The following is a 21910-nucleotide window of genomic DNA, read 5'->3' on the forward strand; positions in this document are numbered from 1 at the left end:
TTTGTTTCCATAATCTGCTAAAAATAGTAACTGAGCTTAAACATTTTTATAAAAAATATTGATCAAATAAATAGCTAGCTTAATTTTATTTAAATAAATTCTGCTCTTAAATAAAATAAGAAAACAAAAAACACTGCGCGGCCAATTAGGACATAATATTTTATTTATTAAAATAAAAGCTTTTCGGTAAAAAAATCCTATACTTGTTTCTAGATAGCTCTCAAGTCCAAAAAAAATGAAATTTCTGGCAGTACAATTAATTTAAACCTGATGTTTTTTCTTAATATAATCTAGAATATCTCGCTGGGCAGTCAAATAATATAAATACAATCTTATAATAAAAATGTCTAGAGTGATATATATATATATAATAATTAATAACATCATACAACAATTTATTATATACAAAATGTATCTCTCGTATTTTAACTTAATATGTAGATATTATATATTTTTCTATCTTTGCAATAAGCATTTCTTTATTATTATTTAATTAGCATAAACTGAGTAGATAAAGTTCTAAAAAGTTATGAAAATATTTTCATTATATATGAACCATTTTTATAATAATATAACTTTATAAAGTTAATAATTACATATTAAAAAATAAATTCCAAACTGAGGGTATATTTATTTGTTTATATGTATTTAAATAAAAACTATATTAAGTTTAGTTTATTTTATATAAATTTATTTTTTTAATAAATTCCTAATACAAGTATTATTACCGCTAGCATGTTGCGAGCGTCAGCTTGCAATATATATTGATATTAAAATTTTTGCTTATTATTAAAATATGTTATTTTTTATGTATTATATATTTTATATTGTAACGATACCAGACATCACTTTGCAACGCTTGTATACGACGTTTTCAATTTAAGACTTAATAATAATTATATATCAAACTCTTAGGTCCAGCAATGACTTTGGCGCGTTATCGAAAATCCATTAGGGACAATAGAGATTCGCAAAAATCACAACTATGTATCTTGAGTAATACAGATGTAAATGCGGCGTTATCTAGCCATTAGGGATGGAAACGCGGCTGAGAGATGAAAGCGGCTAAGTCGAATTTTATGTGGAGAGCACACGGAGGAGAGAAATTTTTGAGAGTTTTTTTACTTTTCTTGCTTCCTTTTGCGCGCCGCCCATTGTGTCTGGGGAAAAATGTGAGAAATTGGGTACTTTTTCGGGGGGGCAAAAACAATCCAGATATGGATTCTCGCGTACTTCGGATATTACGAGCGACTTTTATCATCGATTGCTCGCCTTCTTGCGATCTTATCTTTGACAGCCGCAAGGGAACGAGGCCCTCTTATTTACGGAAAAAATCTCTTTTTTGTGCTGTTTTTTTTATTAATAAAAAGTGATAGATTTTTTACGCTCGCACAACGCTTCGAGAATCAATTTGCGAACAGTTTTAATAAGGTATCGCCCCCTTTAGTTACGTAGCCTCGAGTGCAACATTAAATTTGTCGCGTTTTGATTAAAATGTGAAATTCTATCAGGTGCAATCGCAGAGGGGAGAGTGTTTAGGTAGTATGATATAATTTGAAATTCAATAAGGAATTATTCAGATAATTAAATATTTCATTAAAAATATAATATAGTATTTCAAAGTATAATAATACAAAAAACAAGAAATACCTATGTATGTATAATGAAAAGAGAATAGCAGTTATGTTTTGTATATTATAATAGCCATTGTTGTAGGTTGGTTAATTAAAATGAAATTATTCCCTACCTTATAAATATGAAATAAAACTTGAATAATTAATTAATAATTTATTTGTTTAAATTTATGAACAATAGTAAACATAGTCCATCGTCTGTGCTAAATAAAGAGATAATTATATGATAAGTTAAAATTAGCATTTATCTTAGGTACTAGGTGCATACTTTTGAACATTTTTTTAAAACATTAAACTGCATCATAAGCTTTCCATTAAGTCAATAACCTCCTGTCTTTTGCCAAATTAGTGACAAAATTTCTTGATGCCGGAATCTAAATAGATATCTTACATAATGATTTTTAGAAGGCCTTTGACAAAGTTTATAATGGGTTTTTAATATAGCTGAAAACAAATAATAACATATTAGAAGCTATTTTATATATCCTGATAGAATATGTGATTATCATCATTATCACATTGGTAGATGTAGCACGTTAATGCCAATTTTAATCATAAATTGCGGTGGTGCTTTCACCAGATAGTGTTTTAAATTGAAAAAAAAATATTATTTCATGCCGTAAATAATTAAAATAAGAGAAAGTATTAAATGTAAAAAAGCAGGCAAAATTAAAGATTAAAGAAATTTATATGTAATGTCGTATTTTTACATAAATTATATTTTTTCTGTGTGACTTTGTAGCCAATGATACGTTTAATGGAATCTAGTTGGAGTTTAAATTTATTATATTCACATATGTATATTGCGACAGACAACAAATGGTGAGATGTTTTCTCTGAGCGGTGGTGGAGAAGCTGGCGGAGGGATGATGTCAGTGGACGATCCTCAGAGTTCTTGTAGTTGTCTGCAGCGAGTTTCAGAGAACAGTTCCTCTTGCTGCGATGATTTGAGAATCTCAAGTCGGTGGGGGCGCGTCTGCACAGGCGGGGTGAATCTGCTGTTCTCTTCAGTGGCTGCTAGTGACTTGTGACTGCCCTTTCCTCATCGGAGTCCGGGCTTAAATATCCAGGCCTACAAGGATTGCTGAGCAATCGCAATTATACAGCGATTATCCAGCCAATCGATTCAGTCGCTATATAAAGATGACGAGAGAAAATTGATTAAAGCTTTTGCCACAATGAAGCTCACTTTTTATATTAATTTTAAAAAACGCGAAATTTTCCATATTGAAATTTCCATACAATACGTATCACATGATATTTTACAAAATTTCAGCATATTGAACGAATCCTTGCTTAGATAACGCTCCACGGTTTGTTTTAACGCCATAAATATGAAACATTGTCGGTACATATTTATTCATAATTAATGTGTTTCCACACCCTTCTCCGGCATCAGATACGTATCTTGCTCGCTCTGAATTATTCCCTGGTATATTTATGTATATGTACATATTGTACATACTTACATACGCAGATAATACGCCCGCGAACAAATCGCATTTTTTCACAGGGTCAGACCTGCGCCATATATATTACTCTTGAGGAAGTAGGTGTGAATGAGGTGGATCCACCCCTTTATCAAATCTAACCCTCCTTTTTTCACCTTGGCCCGTCTTATCGTCCCCTCGGAAGCGCCGCCCCTTAATACAATCACCATCTTTCCACACTTTGCTCGTTATCCAATTTATTATATGGTTCCGCGGACGCCGCAGGAGAAGCCAACCCCTCAGCCTACGGGGTGTTTGGTGTTATATTTTCGGCCAAAGAACGATGGGTTTATATTTGTATTAAAACGCCGCCCTTGCGACTGAGACGAAACAGCTCACTCAAACTTCTAATGGTGTGTTCACACTGACGCAAAGTTATGATCGGATAAATATTATTTGCGATGGGTCTCGCCTTTTATAGAAAGAACACTCACAGCCTGGTACCAATTTACACTTATAAATAGAAAGCGCTATGCTTCTTGTTGTGTTTTTTCCTTACTATTTTTTTTTATAAAAATTCAGTTAGAGTACGGTGAAAACTTATTCTGAAAACGTTATTGTGGCGCTAAATCCTTTGTCTGATGCGTCTTCTCAGTCCTGAGATACATGCCAAATGTATCTTAGGACTGAGAAGATAAAGACTATTCTTAATATCGATTTTTTGACCTTGATGGTATAAAGTTTAGTATTTTACATTAACAAATATTGTAAATACTTTTATGCGATAAGTATTTCATAATACATATGGCTGTTAGGTCCGCGGGCACCGCTTGCGGAACTTCAGACGCGCGTGTTATACATTTTTTTTTAAATAGTACGTAAAAAAATTAAAAAGTTTAATAAAGACTGCTTAACAATTTATAAAAAAAATTCAAATAAAAATGTTGTTTAATATATATTTTAATAATACATGAAAAAATCATAAGCTTTTAAAAATTTATCTAATGCTCGCATCCTTTGCCAAAGTGACATTTTTCAATGCAAATTAAAATAAATATAATTTGAGTATGTTTGGATTATTAATTGCCTTTCGGATTATAGGGTGCAAAAGTAAGTCATGGCAGTTAAAGAAAATATTCTTACAATAAAATCAGTTATTAATAACATATATTCAAGTAGTTTTGTTAAGAAAAAAAATATAAATAACCCCCAAAAACTTTAGAAACTTTTTTCATATTAAATCTTCCATTACGTGACATATAGCGCAATGCATTACAACAATATTAAAACGCTAAAGAGAAATCAGACCCCTTAAATCCCTGACATACATTTTAATAATTGTAAACTATTATTACAAATCACAATCAATATATGTCACTATAAACAACCTAGTTGAATTTTTATTTTATTATTCACCGTGATATTTATCTGTAAAATTAGAAATATAATAAATAGAGGAACCTAATTTATAATCGTTCGAAAATATAATTATATAACAATCACTAGTTCTGATTTTGCAGAAACACTAGAAATTTGAAAACAGTAAGGTTCATTTGGAATGTCCTTTTATTAGTTTTATGTTGTCTTTTTTATTGATTTACTTGCAATTTATAATAAAGCCAATCTCTCACTAAATGTCATAAGATTATCTAATACCACATTCTTTCAAGAGGATTTAGCCCCATTAGATTAAGATTTGTGTATGGCTGACTGCATCTAGTAATTTCTACTATTTCTTGACAAATACAAAATAAGTCTAACCTATGTAACTGGAACGTGTAAATGATGTATTTTTTTCATAAACAAAAAGTTAAATTTCTGCAAAAGTTCATATTGCAAGACACCCCAAAAAAAGCTTGTCCATTAGGATGGGAAATCTTACTTCACCCTTTATATTTTTTAACCGACTATCATATATTTTATCATTAAGTAATCATATAAAAAACAGTCAATTTCTAGTTACAAAAGGTTTTACTCCTGAACATAGTAATTATTAACTTATCTATCAATGGTAAATAAAACTTATCTTTAAATTTCTTTCTATATTTTTTAATAATATACAAATCAGCACGAACTTTTTTTGTTATCTAATAGAACATTATAATGTATTATTAAATATGTACTACCAATATTTTAAGCAAAATGTTTTGATCTAAAGAATGTATGTCACAGAAATATTTTTGATTCTCTAATCTATAGAGTGAATTCTGAAAGTGCTCAGTTTAGACAGTTGCTGTAAATTGGAATACTTGAATGCACCTGAGAGACGATGTAGAATCAATTTTTGCATATAAAATATCCGATATTTAATTTTATTTATTACAATAAAAATAATTCAATTTAACCTCTAGAGTCTAGACTGCGTTTTAACTAATGAATCTGATTACCATTATTTAAATGTAATATTCTGTGATATATATTATTTTAATTTAGACAGTGGTACGCGAGCAAAATTTTTGATGAGAGTGAGTTTTGGTAACAGAATCTATTTTATATAAAAATATATTCATATATGGGTAGCTTAAGTTTATTTTAAATAAGATAAATATTGTTGATTATTTAATTATAGAAAATTAAATTCGATATTTATCTTAAAAATAAACTCATTTTTAAGATAATATATGACTTATTTTACGCTTTAACAATAAATTGAAACCACAATGTACGAAAGAAATACACAAATAATTTTACTTACCTTATACTAATAAATTTAACTCAACAATTAAAAGTAATTCTGTTAATATTCATACCTATTTATGAGAACAAATATGGTAAAAAATTGACTATTTTCAATTTTTATACTACAGCTCTTCGATTTTCATCATTTTTTACGAATTCCATTTATCATATTTTTTTAACGCCATATGGCTAAGGTTAATCATATATATAATTTAGGTATATTGAGCCTACGTTGCTATAACATAGAATGATTGAAAATTTTGCTCCGTAACGTAACATAATGTGATTTATCTGATACTGACATATTGATAATGGTATTCAAAACGACAATATGTAAAAAAGAGATAAAATGTTTATAAACTCAGAAGAGTATGTTCATTTGTACTTATATAAAAAAATGTAATTTTCTCCTACTAAATAAAAATTTGCCTTCCCCTTGTATATTCGTGAATTATGACATTAAAAAAATTAATGCAAACAAGATAAGGGGTGTTGGTAAATTTTATAGTTATCTTTTTCGCTTTAATATTTCTCAGTTAGGTGTGTATCTAGTGGGTGCGATTGCGGTGTGGCACTGTTGATATTAGGAAATACGATGGCAATAACGATAAATTTGCAATACAACATTTATGGCCCATACAGATTATAATGGGTCAATAGTAATCACGAAATATTGCGCGTCCGTATTATGACACGTTCGGTTTGCCTTTGTGCTTTTGTCGATTTAGTAAGTTAATTAAAATCGATAATATTAAGCTAATTGATTCTTATGAGAGCTTATGAAAATAATTTAACAAATTAATACCGATCTTCTGACGTAAAATATTTATATTGATACCATAAAATTATAGAGCTACACCAATACATTGAAATATAATTGAAGCGTGTTTTAAATGCAAATTTAAAGTATATTGTTGTATATTAATAACAATTTTTTTTAGATATAAATTGTGAATCCAATGTAATACTTTTTTAATGTTATTTTTATATAAGTCGTTAGTATATATTTTTAGTACTAATGAATAAAAAGCAATAAGATCTTAGCAAAAAAGATTTCTAATTTAAACGGTTATGTCAGTTGCAGTAGGAAAAATCAAATTAATTAATAATATATTTTGTATTTCTTAATATTAAAATATATTTTCCCTTTCTCAAAAATAATATGTAAGTCTTAAATGTGGTTAAAACTATTTTTAAACTTATTTATATATTTGATAAATATAAAAACAATAAAATGATCAATAAAAATATTAACTACAAAGCTAATAGAAAAAACTTTTATTTTTAGGAATTATTTAAATGTTTTTCAACACGATTTTTTAAGCAATATAACAAAACATATAACAATTCTTATATATCTTTGAAAATTATTTGAAAATTACTATAACTAATGGGAAATAATTTATTTTAAAAAAAAAAATTTCGCTTTAAAAAGTCCTTGAAAATTTTTTTTAATATAACAATACCTACAACAGTTATTAAATATGTTTAAAAATTGTTTCTTAGTGTCTCTATGCTTATACATATAAGAAAAGAATAAAAAGGGTAAAAATCATTATATCTGAGATAAACGTCATAACTAATAGGAAAAAGTTCATTCTTAAATAATATTTTTTTATTTTTAATAAGTGCTTGAATAAAATTTTTTCCGATATTTTACTTCTTTAAAATGTTCAAAAATCATTTTAAAATAAATTTTTACATATAAAAGATTTAAAATCATCAAATCGCAAATAAAAAACATAGTTAATAGAAAAAATGTTCAATCTAGAAGAATATTTTTCTCTCTCTAGAAAGTGCTAGAATAACATTTTTTTATTTGGAAATTTGTTTTTTTGCTACCCTGTCTGTCTAGATAAATCCCTAATAAATTTTGAAAAATACTAAAAATATAAATGAAATGTCACTTTTACCAGATTATCCGTCTTTTAACCTCCCTTCGCCTTATCTAATTTACCACACGCCAGACGAACAATCCACGGTGTAATTCCCGCGGCGAATTAACCGTTAAAACTACCCTTTGCCTCGCGCCATAAATGATCGATTGTGGAGATTACAAGGTTTGAAGTAAAAAAAATGGCGAGTTTTTGGGGCGCGAACGAGCGTGGGGGGAAGAAGGCGCCCCTATCGGCGGATTCCATGAATAAATGAGGATAACTTATAGATATTACCGCAGTACTTTATGGCGGTTATTATTCAGAGTTATGCGATGTGCTCACAAGGCCGGATGCTTTTTAATGACTTGATATTTTAGTCAGAGGCGGGAAGCTTCCTTATTCCTTCTCCCTTGGAAAAAGTTGGGGAAAAGAGCGGCTAAGGTCCGACCGTGGAATAAGCCTTTTTTCTCCACCCTCCCCCGCCTGATAACGTTGCTCGTTTTAATTAAGGGTTGCAATTTTTCAGATCCCACGTTCGAAACAGTGGAAACAATTTTAAAGCGGTAACACACGAGAAAGGATAATGAAAAGAAATCGCACTTTGAAAACTCATATTTTTATATTTTCTTATTTTCTATGGTACAACGTAGTAATTAATAAAACTATTAAAGCCGTTTTCTTTTTGAAATTATGTTTGAGTTACATTAAAAAATTCTATTCAGACATTTTATAATCGGAATCATAATTAAATCTAAATTTTCTATGGGTAATTTAAACTTATAATGTCATTGTTGAAGAATATATTAGTTTTAATAACTATATATACTTTACAGTTTAATAATAGCATTAATTAAATATTATTATGATCAAAATACTTATGTATATGCCGAATATTTAAGTTAAATATATTTTTTTATATATAATGACACATTATTGTCTGTCTTAAGTCTGCAAAAAATTAGGTTTTAAGAATATATTTTTTAGCAATGAAGGATTATGTTTTCCATGCTTATTGTATATTGCCGTCCGTCTCTATCAAAGTCTCTGCCCCATTTAAAACATTCTATATAATACCTTTACGCTGCATAAAGATTTTTTTTAAAAGTAGCTAAAAGTCCGCAGTATATCGTTTTTCATTGACATTCGACCGGACGAGCCTCCACCAGGAGTCTGTGCCACTTCGTCAGCCATAAACAACAGCCCCTATATGCCGCGTTGCCGAGGGTCTGCGCCTCCGTGCCAATGTTCTTCAAAAGTGTATCGTCAATGACGTTGTTATTTAGAATCAATATTTATAATGTATTTTATGTAAAAAATGGCTTAAAATTCGCTTGATCTACTCACATCCGAGATTCTTACAATATAATTTGTTTGTTAGCTAAATATAAAAAGGGTATTTTTGTGTTTAATTTACTCAATAAAATGTTTATATTGTTATATAATACAACTGATAAGTTGCGAGTGTAACATATAACGTTTAAAAAAATACATTTGTCAATACGATAAATTGTCTTTTCTGTGTAGGAAGTGTTTGCATTAACGATTTCCAAGAATTATGGAAGGCTTGGAATTTTTTTAAACTACCTTTTAGTAAACGCGATGTAAAGTACTCAAATAAAAATGAAACGGTCTGGTGCTTTAATATTTTATATTTTTTCATTTGAGGAGAATTCTCATTAATATTGTTCTCTAATACAGTGTACGTTTTAATATAATATAAATTGTAATTTTGCTATTATAACCATTAAAAAATTACATACTAATCTATTTTTTTTTGTTTCAGGTAAGCAACAATGTATTTTCATTATGATTTGAATTGTAATCGGTGAGTAATATTGCGCAAAAAAAAACATAATACCCCAATCTATTTATAAATTAAAGTTTTAATTTCATTATTAGTTTATCGTTTAAATGGTATTAATTATTTAATGGCTTACATTATGTTTCCTAAATAATATAATACACTCTGAGTAGTTAACTTTAACTTTTTGCAAGTTTAATTACGGTATAAATTTTAAATTTCGACAAGCGCTCATAAAGTGACAATTTTGTTACCTGAAGGCCCCTTCACTCTCGTCTATATCACACCTGTTACAAAATTAGCAACGTTCTATGGTCGCCTATATTGTATGCAACGCTTGCACCGTCGTATCTCTCCTCACGAGCATAATAATAGTGAGCGTGCTATACGATCTCAAAAGATTCTTCTTTGAAAACTTTATAAAAGCGAAAAACTATCTCTTTCATAAAATAAACCGAAATTGTCTCAATGAATCACATCCGACGGTGGAAATTAACTTTTCGACTGATATTGCCTTATACATACATATACCCGCAGATTTATACAAATATTAAAACGTCCAAGTTATTTGAACTTTTCGTCGGTGAATTATAATAGGAACAATTGCTCCGACGGCCATTTTTCCATTAAATATGATAAAAAAAAGTGTTTCCTAATGAGCAAACTTCGGTGATGAGTAAGGGATTTTGTTTCAGCTTCGGAAACGTCCAAACATTTTGCGGCTTCTTCTTATTCTTATTCTTCTCTACATCTTCATTCCCTCTGCCGCGACTTTGTTATAAAGCGAGACTGGTTCAATTCAACTATATTTTAACGATAAATACAAAGAAAGGGATGAATAGTTGAAGTTTCTTTGGAGGCAATTAGGGCGTAATCAATTTCATAAAACGATTCAATTCTAATTGAATAAACTTTTCAATAGTATTTATAACCTGCAATTAAGTAAAATTGTGCTTTATAATAGAATAGTAGTTACAGATATACATAAATACCTTTATACAATAATATTAATTAGTGCAAAAAAAGAATAATTAAGATTAAAAATTTAGCGTTTTTGGAGATATATTTTGTATTGGTTGATTTTTACTTTTGTATATATATTCTATATACCTTATCTTAAAAAAAATATTTATAGAAACCGAATTATTTGACTTGATATATTATTAACTTTTAAATATTTAATTAGTTTTTTATGTGTCGCTTTTTAGATATCGCGTTTTTTTTAATTCTGCGGCAAAATGCTATTTATAGCTTATTTTTATTTTTTATATAAATAATACTTGTTTCCACTCGGTTCTTTGTTTGCTTTCCCATATTATTCTGATAATTACCAAAGGCCAAAGGCGAACAAAGAACTCGGCGTTGAAGTTTTCCTCGAGCGCTCGCACCTGACCGTTTTTCCGCCCGTCCTCTTTATTAAGCGCCGCTATTTTTCCGTTAATTAAGCGACTAAGTTATTTCGAGTTAATTGTGATTTATGAAAGTCGGTCCCGTGTTGCATCCACACCACACACATACACACATACATATACACATACACTCGCCTGGAAACTACTTTAATTACGGACCCAGGATGTCGTCGCAGCGTCACATCTCCCTAATATGACGGTTCGCTGTATAATTTTATAGCGGAACTTTGTCGTCGGCCAGAACGATCTTTCTCACTCTCTGGATACTCTGGATACTGCCTTCTGTTTCACTCTACCTATCCACTATACGTATTATGGTAGCTCTACCGTGTTTAGGAATACGTTCGCATTGCATGCATATCGCAATCGTTCAAATCGTAACTTCGTCACACGGCGTAAAGACGTTAAATCTGAGACGTGATAGTTAACACTAAAATTCACCTGGTGAGCTTCGAAGTAGTTGTTTTATAATGAGGCAGGACTTTGTATAAAGTTAGACAGCTTAAAAGAATTACAATGATGTGAGTCAATATTTGTAAATAAACCTATTGCACGGTAACTATTTCATTGCCTTTGAGATCTAGAGAAAGAACTTAATATATGCTTATTACAATTAAAATATACATTTTCATTGTTGAAAAGCGATACAATTATGATCATAAAGATGTATATAATCGAAATAAATCAGTTAAAATACTCTTTTTATTGCGGTATAAAAGTATCAATTCAGTGTATATAATAGCGCTATACACATATGAATATAGACTCACACACGCACACGTACTCACACGCATAATCAAAATGTATAGGTCTGGCATAACCCAATTATTATTATTATTATAATAATAATAATATTTTCTATAGTTAAAAAATCAAAAATAATAGAATTGTACGTATAAAATTGATAATGTTTTTTTATAAAATATTTTAAAAGCAACTTTAGTTCACAAAAGTCATTAAAATACCAACCAACGTGCTAGTGTCTCTAGAAAACAGCATTGGGGCTAGTCAGTACTAGGTGACACACATGCATCGACAAAATATGCCTTTCAAAATACATCAAATTTTTTGATTGTGATTTTTAAAATTCATATTATTATTTGATTTTTTAAATTTTATTATCTATTCAATTTTAATAAATTTATTTTTAAAAAAACAAAATTTTAGTAATAATAAGTTTGTTGTATCTCAAAACGATAAACTACACTAAGGACGGAATAGCGTAGTGCGTGACGTTTCATACTAGTAACTCTGAGGTTGCGGGCTCGAGCCCCGGCAGCGACATTAAAATTTTTATTTATAAAAATACGCTAATATTAAAAAAAATGTATTGATTATTATTTTATAGCACATATTTATAATTGATTATAAAGATGTGGTTAATACTTATTGTAGGTATACATTATGTCCGATTGACTTACTTAATTGGTACAGATTTGCCCGTTGTAACGCATTGGTCATTACAACGAAAGATTTATTTAAAAAAAAAAAATATCACAGTATATGTAGTACATATATTTAGACGTGCGCTTTATTTTAGGTTATATGTAAATATTACCAAAAATAGTATTCTCAATATAGGCACTTTGTTGTTTTCCAGAGTTTTAAAATAAAAATATCGTTTTGTCTACTTATTTTTATTTTTAATATTTTTTTTACGTGGAGTTTTGCTTAAATCATATCTTTTTAATCAAATCTTCATAAATGTTATTTTAATAATTGATTTATAAATATCACAGCTCCATTTGTTGTCAGCTCTTATTTACCATTTTACTACAAAATGGCGGATAATAAAAAAATTCACACGTTTTTACGACTTAACTCGATTCTAATTAATTATCACGATATTGATTCGTGACAATAGATCAATATAAGTTAACCTAATCTTTGATAATCGCTTGAAATTATATTAAAATACTAATCACTAATTTCTATCTTCTAGACACGATAGAAATTTAAAAAAACAATAAGATCCATATGATATTTGAACCCAGGTCTTTCAGGTCCATAGTCATAAACTTATGCTACTAAAAATATATAAAAATAGATTGCAAATACGTTAGAATTTAATAGTCACTGATAGTATATACATATGCATATAATTTAGTAAAAAATCTCGTGAGTAACGCAATATAATGACATTTACCTAAATAGTTCGTACGACTAAAATATTTATGTAATCATATTTCACAGTTCACACTAAATTTTAATAATTTTAATAATGAAATCGCTTAATAATTAGTCAAACTATATTTTTAATTTTATATAAAAAATATACATTTATTTCAGCTCATCATATGCTTTCATCATTAGGCTTTGCGCTAATGAACTGATTCGGCTGCTCATAATATGGTGTGCATAGCGTTGAAAGGGTTAAAGTCGAGGGTACAAATCTCAGAAAAACTTAAATTACGACGGTTAAATATCAAATAGAAATAAAATTGTACACATATTTTTCGCCAATATAATAGGCAAAATTTTTTTTTTGATCAGTTGCTTAAAAAGATTGCCATTAGTTCTTCTACAACATTTTATTTCCAATATATCATCGATTTTGATTTTAAATCGATTTATTTATATAACACTAATAAATATTTTAAAGCTGACCTTTCCTATAAAAAGTATATCTAATTGCACTACTTTTTTACTGTTATTATAGTTATATTTCTATTTTATTTTGTAGTTGCTTGTTATTTTATAGTTTTTTTATTATTAAAACATATATAGTTAAAATTATAGCTTTTAATTTTTAGAAGGTAAATCTTCTAATTATTTTTATTAATTGTTGTTTTTTTTACTAAAAATGAAATGCTATTAATTATTTTTGATTAAAAAATAATACTTTTAATATTTTTATGTAATAACTTTATCCTAAATAGAATTTAGCGCAGTAAAATATTTTTTGTATATATGTCTGTAATAACAAAAAAACTACAATACTATAAAAAAGCTAATTACATTAAAGCAATAAAATTTTACCAAAAAAAAAACGATAATTAAATAAGTTAGTTATATCAAAATACATGTCATGAAATAATATCCTATAATAAAAATAAAGGTTTCTACAAAATAAATAGTTTTGTAAAATATCAAGATTTTAATATTTTTAGTATGTTATTTATTTTATTATTATTTAAAAAATATAGGGACATATTTTTTATCAAATCTAAAATAGGTAAACGATTGAAACATAAACTTAAACGATATATTTAAAATAAGATCATATTTGTCTTATCATCCATAATTAAATTTATTTTTTAGTATTTCTCAACCCAAAACAAAAATATGAATTTATCATAAGTATTTTGCCACAGTTAAAAAAAATCAAATCAACGATATTTCCTAATTTAAAAAAGCAATGTTAAGGCGTGCAATTTTTTGCGCTTATTTTATTCTTGTAAAAATGTGCGCAAGTCATATAAAGTGGTACATTTCTTTAAACACTAATTATAAGTTTGATTGTATAATAAGATATTTCTTCGAACTTTAATTAGAGTTGTAAACTTTGAACGCTTGTAAGCTATAGTTGCTTTATTTTCAATGAATTGCTTTCATTCTGAACCATATTATTAATTGTGAAAAGTTCAATGGCCATCGACCTATTTGTAGAAATCCATAAATTTCGACCGCATTACTAAGTCCGAAACGCCTCTGCGAAAATCGAACCACCGCATACGTAACCCATTATATAATTTATCTTTCTGCAAAAAGGTCGATTAATTGAGTGGCCACACCTTAAACCTGCCCCCAGGTGGCTATCATATTTTCGGGAACCCGCTCAAAGGAGCATTAGTCGGAAACCATTTCGACTCCGATAACGAGGATCGAACAACGGTGCATGAATGGCCCCGAGAGCGACTAAAGAAATCCTTTTTGAGCATTAGTTTCGCGATAAAAGACACGTTTATACAGGAACAAAAAGAACTTTTAATAATGTATGGGGTCCTTAACGATTTTTCTTGCCTCTAACACTACACTAACGCAGTCACGATATATAAAGCAATATTCCCGTACGTGAAAGGCTCCACGGCTGTTTTGTTCGTAAACACTCACATGTTTAGGGTCACTTGGTACCATAACAATGAATTACCTTACTTCAACCTTTGAACTTTGAGCGGTACTCCCGTTGATTCCAGGCCAGGTTGTATATTTAACAATGGAGTGTTTTGTGTGTCCATTTTCGATTTAGGTTATCATCGGGCACATTGAAAAGCACATACATTATATTTTATATACATATCGTGCACATTTGATTTGTTTTCTCTATTACGCTCTGTCATAAGCCAGCTTAAAATGAAATTATTACAAATGTTTCTAGAATCTAAAATAAATACTACATAGATTGTCATGCTACATATAAATATATTTACTGTGTAAATGCCGTTCCAATGAAATCATTGAATATAAAAATCCAAAGTAACATTATCTTATAATGTTGGTTTGAATATATGTATTATTTAATTAATGTATATTATAATACTATTAATAACAATAGCATTATTTGAAACAACTAATGATTTATTATTAGTGTACAATATTAAGTACATAATAAAAAATTCCAGCTACATAAACGATTAACATTTGATTTAATTTTTAGCGTATATTAAATATAAATATATTCACAAAAGTTATTTTTTTACACAAAAAATAACTTTTATCTCTAGTAGTGTTGAATAATGTAAACAAAGTGTAAGTTTTTTCCCCTTTATATAACTTTTCAGTACCACAAAATTTTCATATGTACAATAAACTCTTTTGGTTAAATTACAAGAAAGTATATTACTTAAACCATTTGTTAAATGTAGACTTTTGTAGATATCACAAAAAAATAATTAAATATCAGCAATAAATAAAAGTCAAATGGATTTGATAAATATTTTTTTTTATTGATTTGTTCTTACAATAATAATAATTAAAAATTAAATTATTAGGTTTATCCAAAACACCTACTTTTATTAAAGTATATTAAAAAGTATTTATCTGTTATTCAGTCAATTACCAACAAAATTTCTTAATGAATAACACTGCTGAGCAGTTTGTGAAAAGAAAAAAAAGCTTTTTACATTAAAACATAACATAAGCAGTAAACTACATTTTATTGTTTTGAGTAACTTGTTACATAACAACTAACTAAGTAATTGTATATATTTCATCTATAACAAAAATTAGTATTCAGTTATATATCAAAATAAAAGAAATCCGGATTAAAAAATAACCTGTAAATAATTATAAAAAATATTAGTCGTTATAAAAACTATTAACAAAATAAAAAATAAGAATTTAAAAACATTTTATTGACATTATTTATTTTCTCTTTGTTATTTTTATTTTTTACGCATTTTCCACCCTTGATTTAAGACACTATACATTATAGACCTCAAATGTATGCATGCTTGTCTATTAAAGTCCAATACGACCATTTTTAATTATAAACATATTTAGTTTTTCAATTAAGTTTTCACATATAGAGCAACGATTTACGATATACTGTTTATAATTTCTTTAAAACGTTGAAGAACCGAGCATTTTATAAGAGTATTAAGTTAAAAAATAACAAAAATACAAAATGTGCAAAAGATTTATACTAATCTAGTTGTCAGTATGTTTATTGCTATAAAAGGCATATTTATTTAGTTATAAATTATTATTTTTGAGTCACGTACATTTTGTGTACTTATTATAAATGCGGATGTCCTCGTAACATTGGCTACGTATATATAATCCTGACATCACCAAAGATCAGGCTCATTTCTGGATTTCAAATAGCGTAGCTGGACCAAGTTTGATGTGAAGAGAGAAGCGGCTGCTTTCTCAGTCTTAAAAGTCTCATTCGATGCTTAGTGTAGCTCTGTTTTGTACAAGTTGTATTAAGATTAATAAATGATCTACTTACTTAACTTAAAATCAAAAGCTAGTGAAAATTTAATTTATGCCTGCCTGCAAAAAAATATATTTTTAAGCAGTTTATGTCCATACTTTCTTAATTTTTGTGAGTATATATAAATAGAATTTTTGGTATGATTAAAAAAAGTATGATTTCTTTTTCTTCTAATTTTTTAATGATTTTAAAAATTTAGAAGAAATGTATTACTTATACAACTTTAAGCCGAGAAAGCATTTGTCATTATTAGTATAATTTTCACTTATTCTTTTGACCTAAGTTCCGCGATATGTTATGTAAATTTAAGTTAAGAGTCTATATATATATATATATATATATATATATATATATATATATATATATATATATATATATATATATATATATATATATATATATATATATATATATATATATATATATATATATATATATATATATATATATATATATATATATATATATATATATATATATATATATATATATATATATATATATATATATATATACATATATATATACCTATATTTAATGCAATATCTGAGATAAATGTGAGTAGTGGATCTTTATAATAATCTGATCTTTTTTATAATCATCTAATGATTATTTTTATTTTACTTATGAACTATTGCCTATATTGTATATGCATAACTATATTATTTCATTGATATATGATTGTCTAATTAGAAGCATGGCTTAGTTCTGGTTATATTTGCTGTGAATTAAATTAATTTTTATATAATAATTAGTAATAAAATAACTAGTCTTTTTTTTTTTTAAATAATAAATCTTAGCTATTTTGAAATGTCTTGAAGGTGCCGACAAGGGCGGTCATTCATTGTGAACTTTGTTAATTAAACGTAGCGAACGGATTTCACTTCTTCACACAGAGATTGGTTAACTTTGCTAAGATAAACTATAATATAATACGTTTATATTGAAATGAATTATTTTAGACGTGTATTGCGGTTTCTAGACTAAGACTAACTTCAAAGCGTTTAAAAAGAGATTAATTAATTTTAACCCATACGGTGGCACAAAAACGACTTATATATTTAGCATTAAACAATTAACTGTCTATCTAATGACATGTGGATAAAACCATACACATTTGATCGATCTTATTTAACCTATTTTAAACCGGTGCTTACTACTAACAAATAGCTGAATTTAATAACATTTTTACACGTGTGATTAAAGTCACAGACGTAGCTGACAAAAAGCATAGTGAGTCAGATGGCCGAAGCGCCGAGACGATCATAACTATTACCAATTTAATTGGAGCACGTTAAAAAGTTAACAGCTTCGGTTCTAGAGTTTTTCGCTCACTTTGCGAATAAAATTCAATATCGGCAATACGAGTGCAATAAACGCGAAAGTGTGTATAAAATCGATAAAAACTCAATCACACCATCCGTTTTGCGATTAAGGAGTTTTCTATCAGTGTATTTGTGTGTATGTATATACCTCCATTAGATCTGGATGTTGTATGTGTGTGCGCTGGTAAGTTAAGCGAGCATTTTAATGAAAGCCCCGGTAACAATTATTCAGTTGGGAAATAAGTCGGAAAAGGCCAGAAAATAAAACGTAGCAAGCGAACTCGCGATGTACTACGCCATATATTATATTGATATATATAAAAAATAAAAGTTCTTTGAACAATGAAAAAGCTTTATTAGTTGGGAGTAATTTTTGTATTTAAATTACATGTCTGAAAACATTCTCTCTCATTAAATTTTCATCTCTAACTTACGAAGTATTTAAAGAGATATTGTTATAAAAAAGACAGCTTAGGCTTTATGAATATATCTATAAAAAATGTGTTAAAAAACATCTCTACTTTCTATTTAAACCAAATACTTTTGACATACATATACATGTATTCGCATAGATATAATTTTTAAAATATAATATAACATAAAACTACATATAAAATATATATGAGCTTATTTGCCGTTTGATTAAAAAATTAACACAAATTATATCCAAATCGTTTTTACTACTAAATAGTTAAAATATTATAAACTACGCTTATTTATTATTAAACTATATTAAAATTATATGTTATTGTTCAGAATAATCACATATATATATATATATATATTATTTTTAAAGTATTTTTTTAATTGAAATACCTTTCTCATACTTAGCAAACGAAAGCTAAAAATATTCATTTCGTTTGCTTTAGCAATCGTCATCGAAATCGCATTTGCATTAAAATTGCTATACCTTAATCTGGGAGGGTTAAAAACGTACATCTTTAATAATCCTGAATGCAAACCCGAGCAGAAGAAGTGGAAGAAGTCCTTGCTTCTTCTATATTATATTATACAAATGTACCGTCGAGATTTTCATTTCAGATTATGGTTTTTTCCGCAGGGAAGCTCCCCCCTACTTCCTGCAGTTAAATTAAATATTCCAAAGGCATTTCGCCCATTTATGAATTCAATAAAACCGACCTACTAATAGGATTCTTTTGAATTTGCACGCGCCGTGTTAAATTTGTACGTGCCAATGTACACGTTTGCTGCATAAATTATTGCACTTCAAACTAAACAATAAAGCTTAAGAGTGGTGAATTTTCACCGAATACAAAAGGATCTTCTCCTTGGTCCGAGAGATAAACTTTTCGCTTCAGTATTCAATTGTACTTTTCATAATCCTAGATTTTCATTCGCGATTCATACAACTTTAATATTCAATTGTACGAGCGTGAAATTTTACGTATTTAATATAATATATAGCTTTAGATTAAATCTATTTTACTAGCAAAACAAATATAGTGGTTTATTTTAATATCTTTGATTAATTACTATAAGATATTTTATTATCCCTGTCGTTATTTTTGTAAAGGGTTGCATTTCAAACTGTACATATGTTAGCAAATAAATAAATTACTTATCTCCAGACGCTTCCTACGTCGTTCCGAATTCACCTCAAACAACCACTTAACGTCGTTCACTTACCTCGCCAAATGAATTTTTAATTATTTCACACTAGTATAAAGTGCACTTTATAAATTTATGTTTTCAGTTAAGTTCCACGAAAGTTTTTTTATGAAGAAAATATATTTTTAATTACTACCCTAGTTGTGTTAATATAAATATTTTAGTGTTTTTTTTTAATCAAAGTAACTAATAAAAGCATATTTGACACTAGGATAATGCCACAAAAATACAAATATTTAATATATTTTATTTATATAATATATAGTAAATGTAAATTATTACAATGATTTTATATATACGATAAACATGTATTTATTTCATTCAAAGCATTATGACATTTTGTTGTTTTTAGCTTAAGTTTATTATTATTTAATTTCATAATTTTATTATAAGTTATTTCCACAACTGCAATCCCTATTATTAAATTATGCATTATTAAAATTAAAAGCTATTTACACGGTTTTTATTTTATTTTTTCATATTTTTAAATAAAAATGTTATAAAGCTTATTTCTTTTACAAAACTACTTTAATTTTTCACGTGTTTTGGATTCACAATTCTTAAAATAGTTTCAATTGCTTTATCCTGAATAGATTTTAACCTAATATTTTAATTATTATTTATATTTAAAGTTATAAATTAAAAATAGCACAGTAACCCAGAAATAGCAGCCATAATGACATGTGCAAATGTCATGTCGCTACTGTTTGCCATTTAAGAGCAGTTCTTGTGACTGACAGACTTGTATACATTTTTTGTTTTACAGTATAGATTATGTTTTATACACATAATCTATACTATAAAATACATTTTCTTGGGCACGCAAATTTTTTATTTATCATAATTTATCATTTCTGAATCATTGACAATGGTATATTTTATTTTTTTGTTTATTTATCTATATTGTAGGTTTTATAATATACATTTAGAAACTGTGTAACGAAAAAACTTAGAGGCTCATTAAAATAAAATTCTTTTAGAAAATCGTCATTTTTTTCTATGTATGAAAATCAGTGTTAAATAAAGCAAACGTTGATTAAATTGTCACATCATTTATCATATTTTGGAATAAAATAATATAAATGACAAAAATGTAATTTTTAGCAATCTTTTTAATTGAGGTGTTATTACTTAGTTTTGCCATAATATGGTACTACAAACATTTTTTTTAATGCTTTATGATATATTTTTATAAAATATTTTTTTATTAATATAATATATTAAAATAAATGTTAATAGCCAAATTTAATATATGCAAAAAATATAATATAATCAGTATAAAACAACAAGTATGTTTATCAGTAACTTCTGCGTTTAAATTATTATATAAATGAAAACCAACCAAACAAGGAAAATGTTTAACCTACCTGTAGTTAATATATTACTATATAAAAAATCAGCAAATAATTTAAGGAACATTCATTTGTACCTAATTTATCCGATGAACTAAATTTACTTTCACTTAACTTTGAATTAGCACATGAAGTTTGTTTTGTAGTAACATAAATTCTAAGAATCGGTTCGGAAACCTAACTTAATTCAGGCAGTATATATCGTCTTTCTTTTTCTAATAAATAACATTAGGTCGTGCGTACTAGTTATTAAAAAAAATATTTAAGATTAAGAAAAGATAAAAACAGCATTATAGCAAATTATAAATTATAATTTAAAAATATTCAATTCATAAGCAACCATTTAAAACACATTGTGCTGTTTTATTCACCCGCGATTCGTTCGTTAAATGATAAATTGCAGAATTTCTTGCAGATTCAGCTGAAGCGACGGTGGGGGGTTTGAGCACATAGCGCGCTAATGAAATGAGCCATCCGCACGTTTCGCAAAACAATCGTCGTTTCACAAGAAGACTTATCCTAGAACGAGCAAGCAACGTGCTTGCACCGCAATTAATTGCCTGATAGAGCTCGTTTGCAACTTGCATATCGAAACGATGCCGTTTTGTGTTGCAGTTAACGTTGCCTTTCCACTAATTTTCTCTCGAGAACGCTGCATGTATAATAATAAGATTTTTGAAGTTGAGCGTCTTGAAATCTTGAAATAATTGGCTTTAATTAGTGCTCGTTGGTTGGACTTCCCAATTAAGTTAGCAATCAATAATGAGTATAACTATTGGTGGCACGGTAATTGTTGCACATGTATTTCTATGGTATTGTAAGGGAATGGGATCGGTATCCTTAAATATGGACAAAAAACGATCTGTCAACCTTATGAGGTTATTTTGATGCTGTAG

At 27.8% G+C, this 21910-nt stretch overlaps 1 protein-coding gene across 2 annotated transcripts in view; it reads left to right on the plus strand.

Annotated features, from left to right (window-relative positions):
- LOC148233726 (junctional adhesion molecule B-like) overlaps window positions 1-21910 on the plus strand; it is a 560268-nt gene that overhangs the window by 427903 nt on the left and 110455 nt on the right. The window lies entirely within an intron of this gene.

The sequence above is a fragment of the Plectrocnemia conspersa genome, unplaced genomic scaffold (assembly GCF_051122295.1).
Source record: "Plectrocnemia conspersa isolate PC_06_02 unplaced genomic scaffold, ASM5112229v1 ptg000007l, whole genome shotgun sequence".
Lineage (NCBI taxonomy): Eukaryota > Metazoa > Arthropoda > Insecta > Trichoptera > Polycentropodidae > Plectrocnemia > Plectrocnemia conspersa.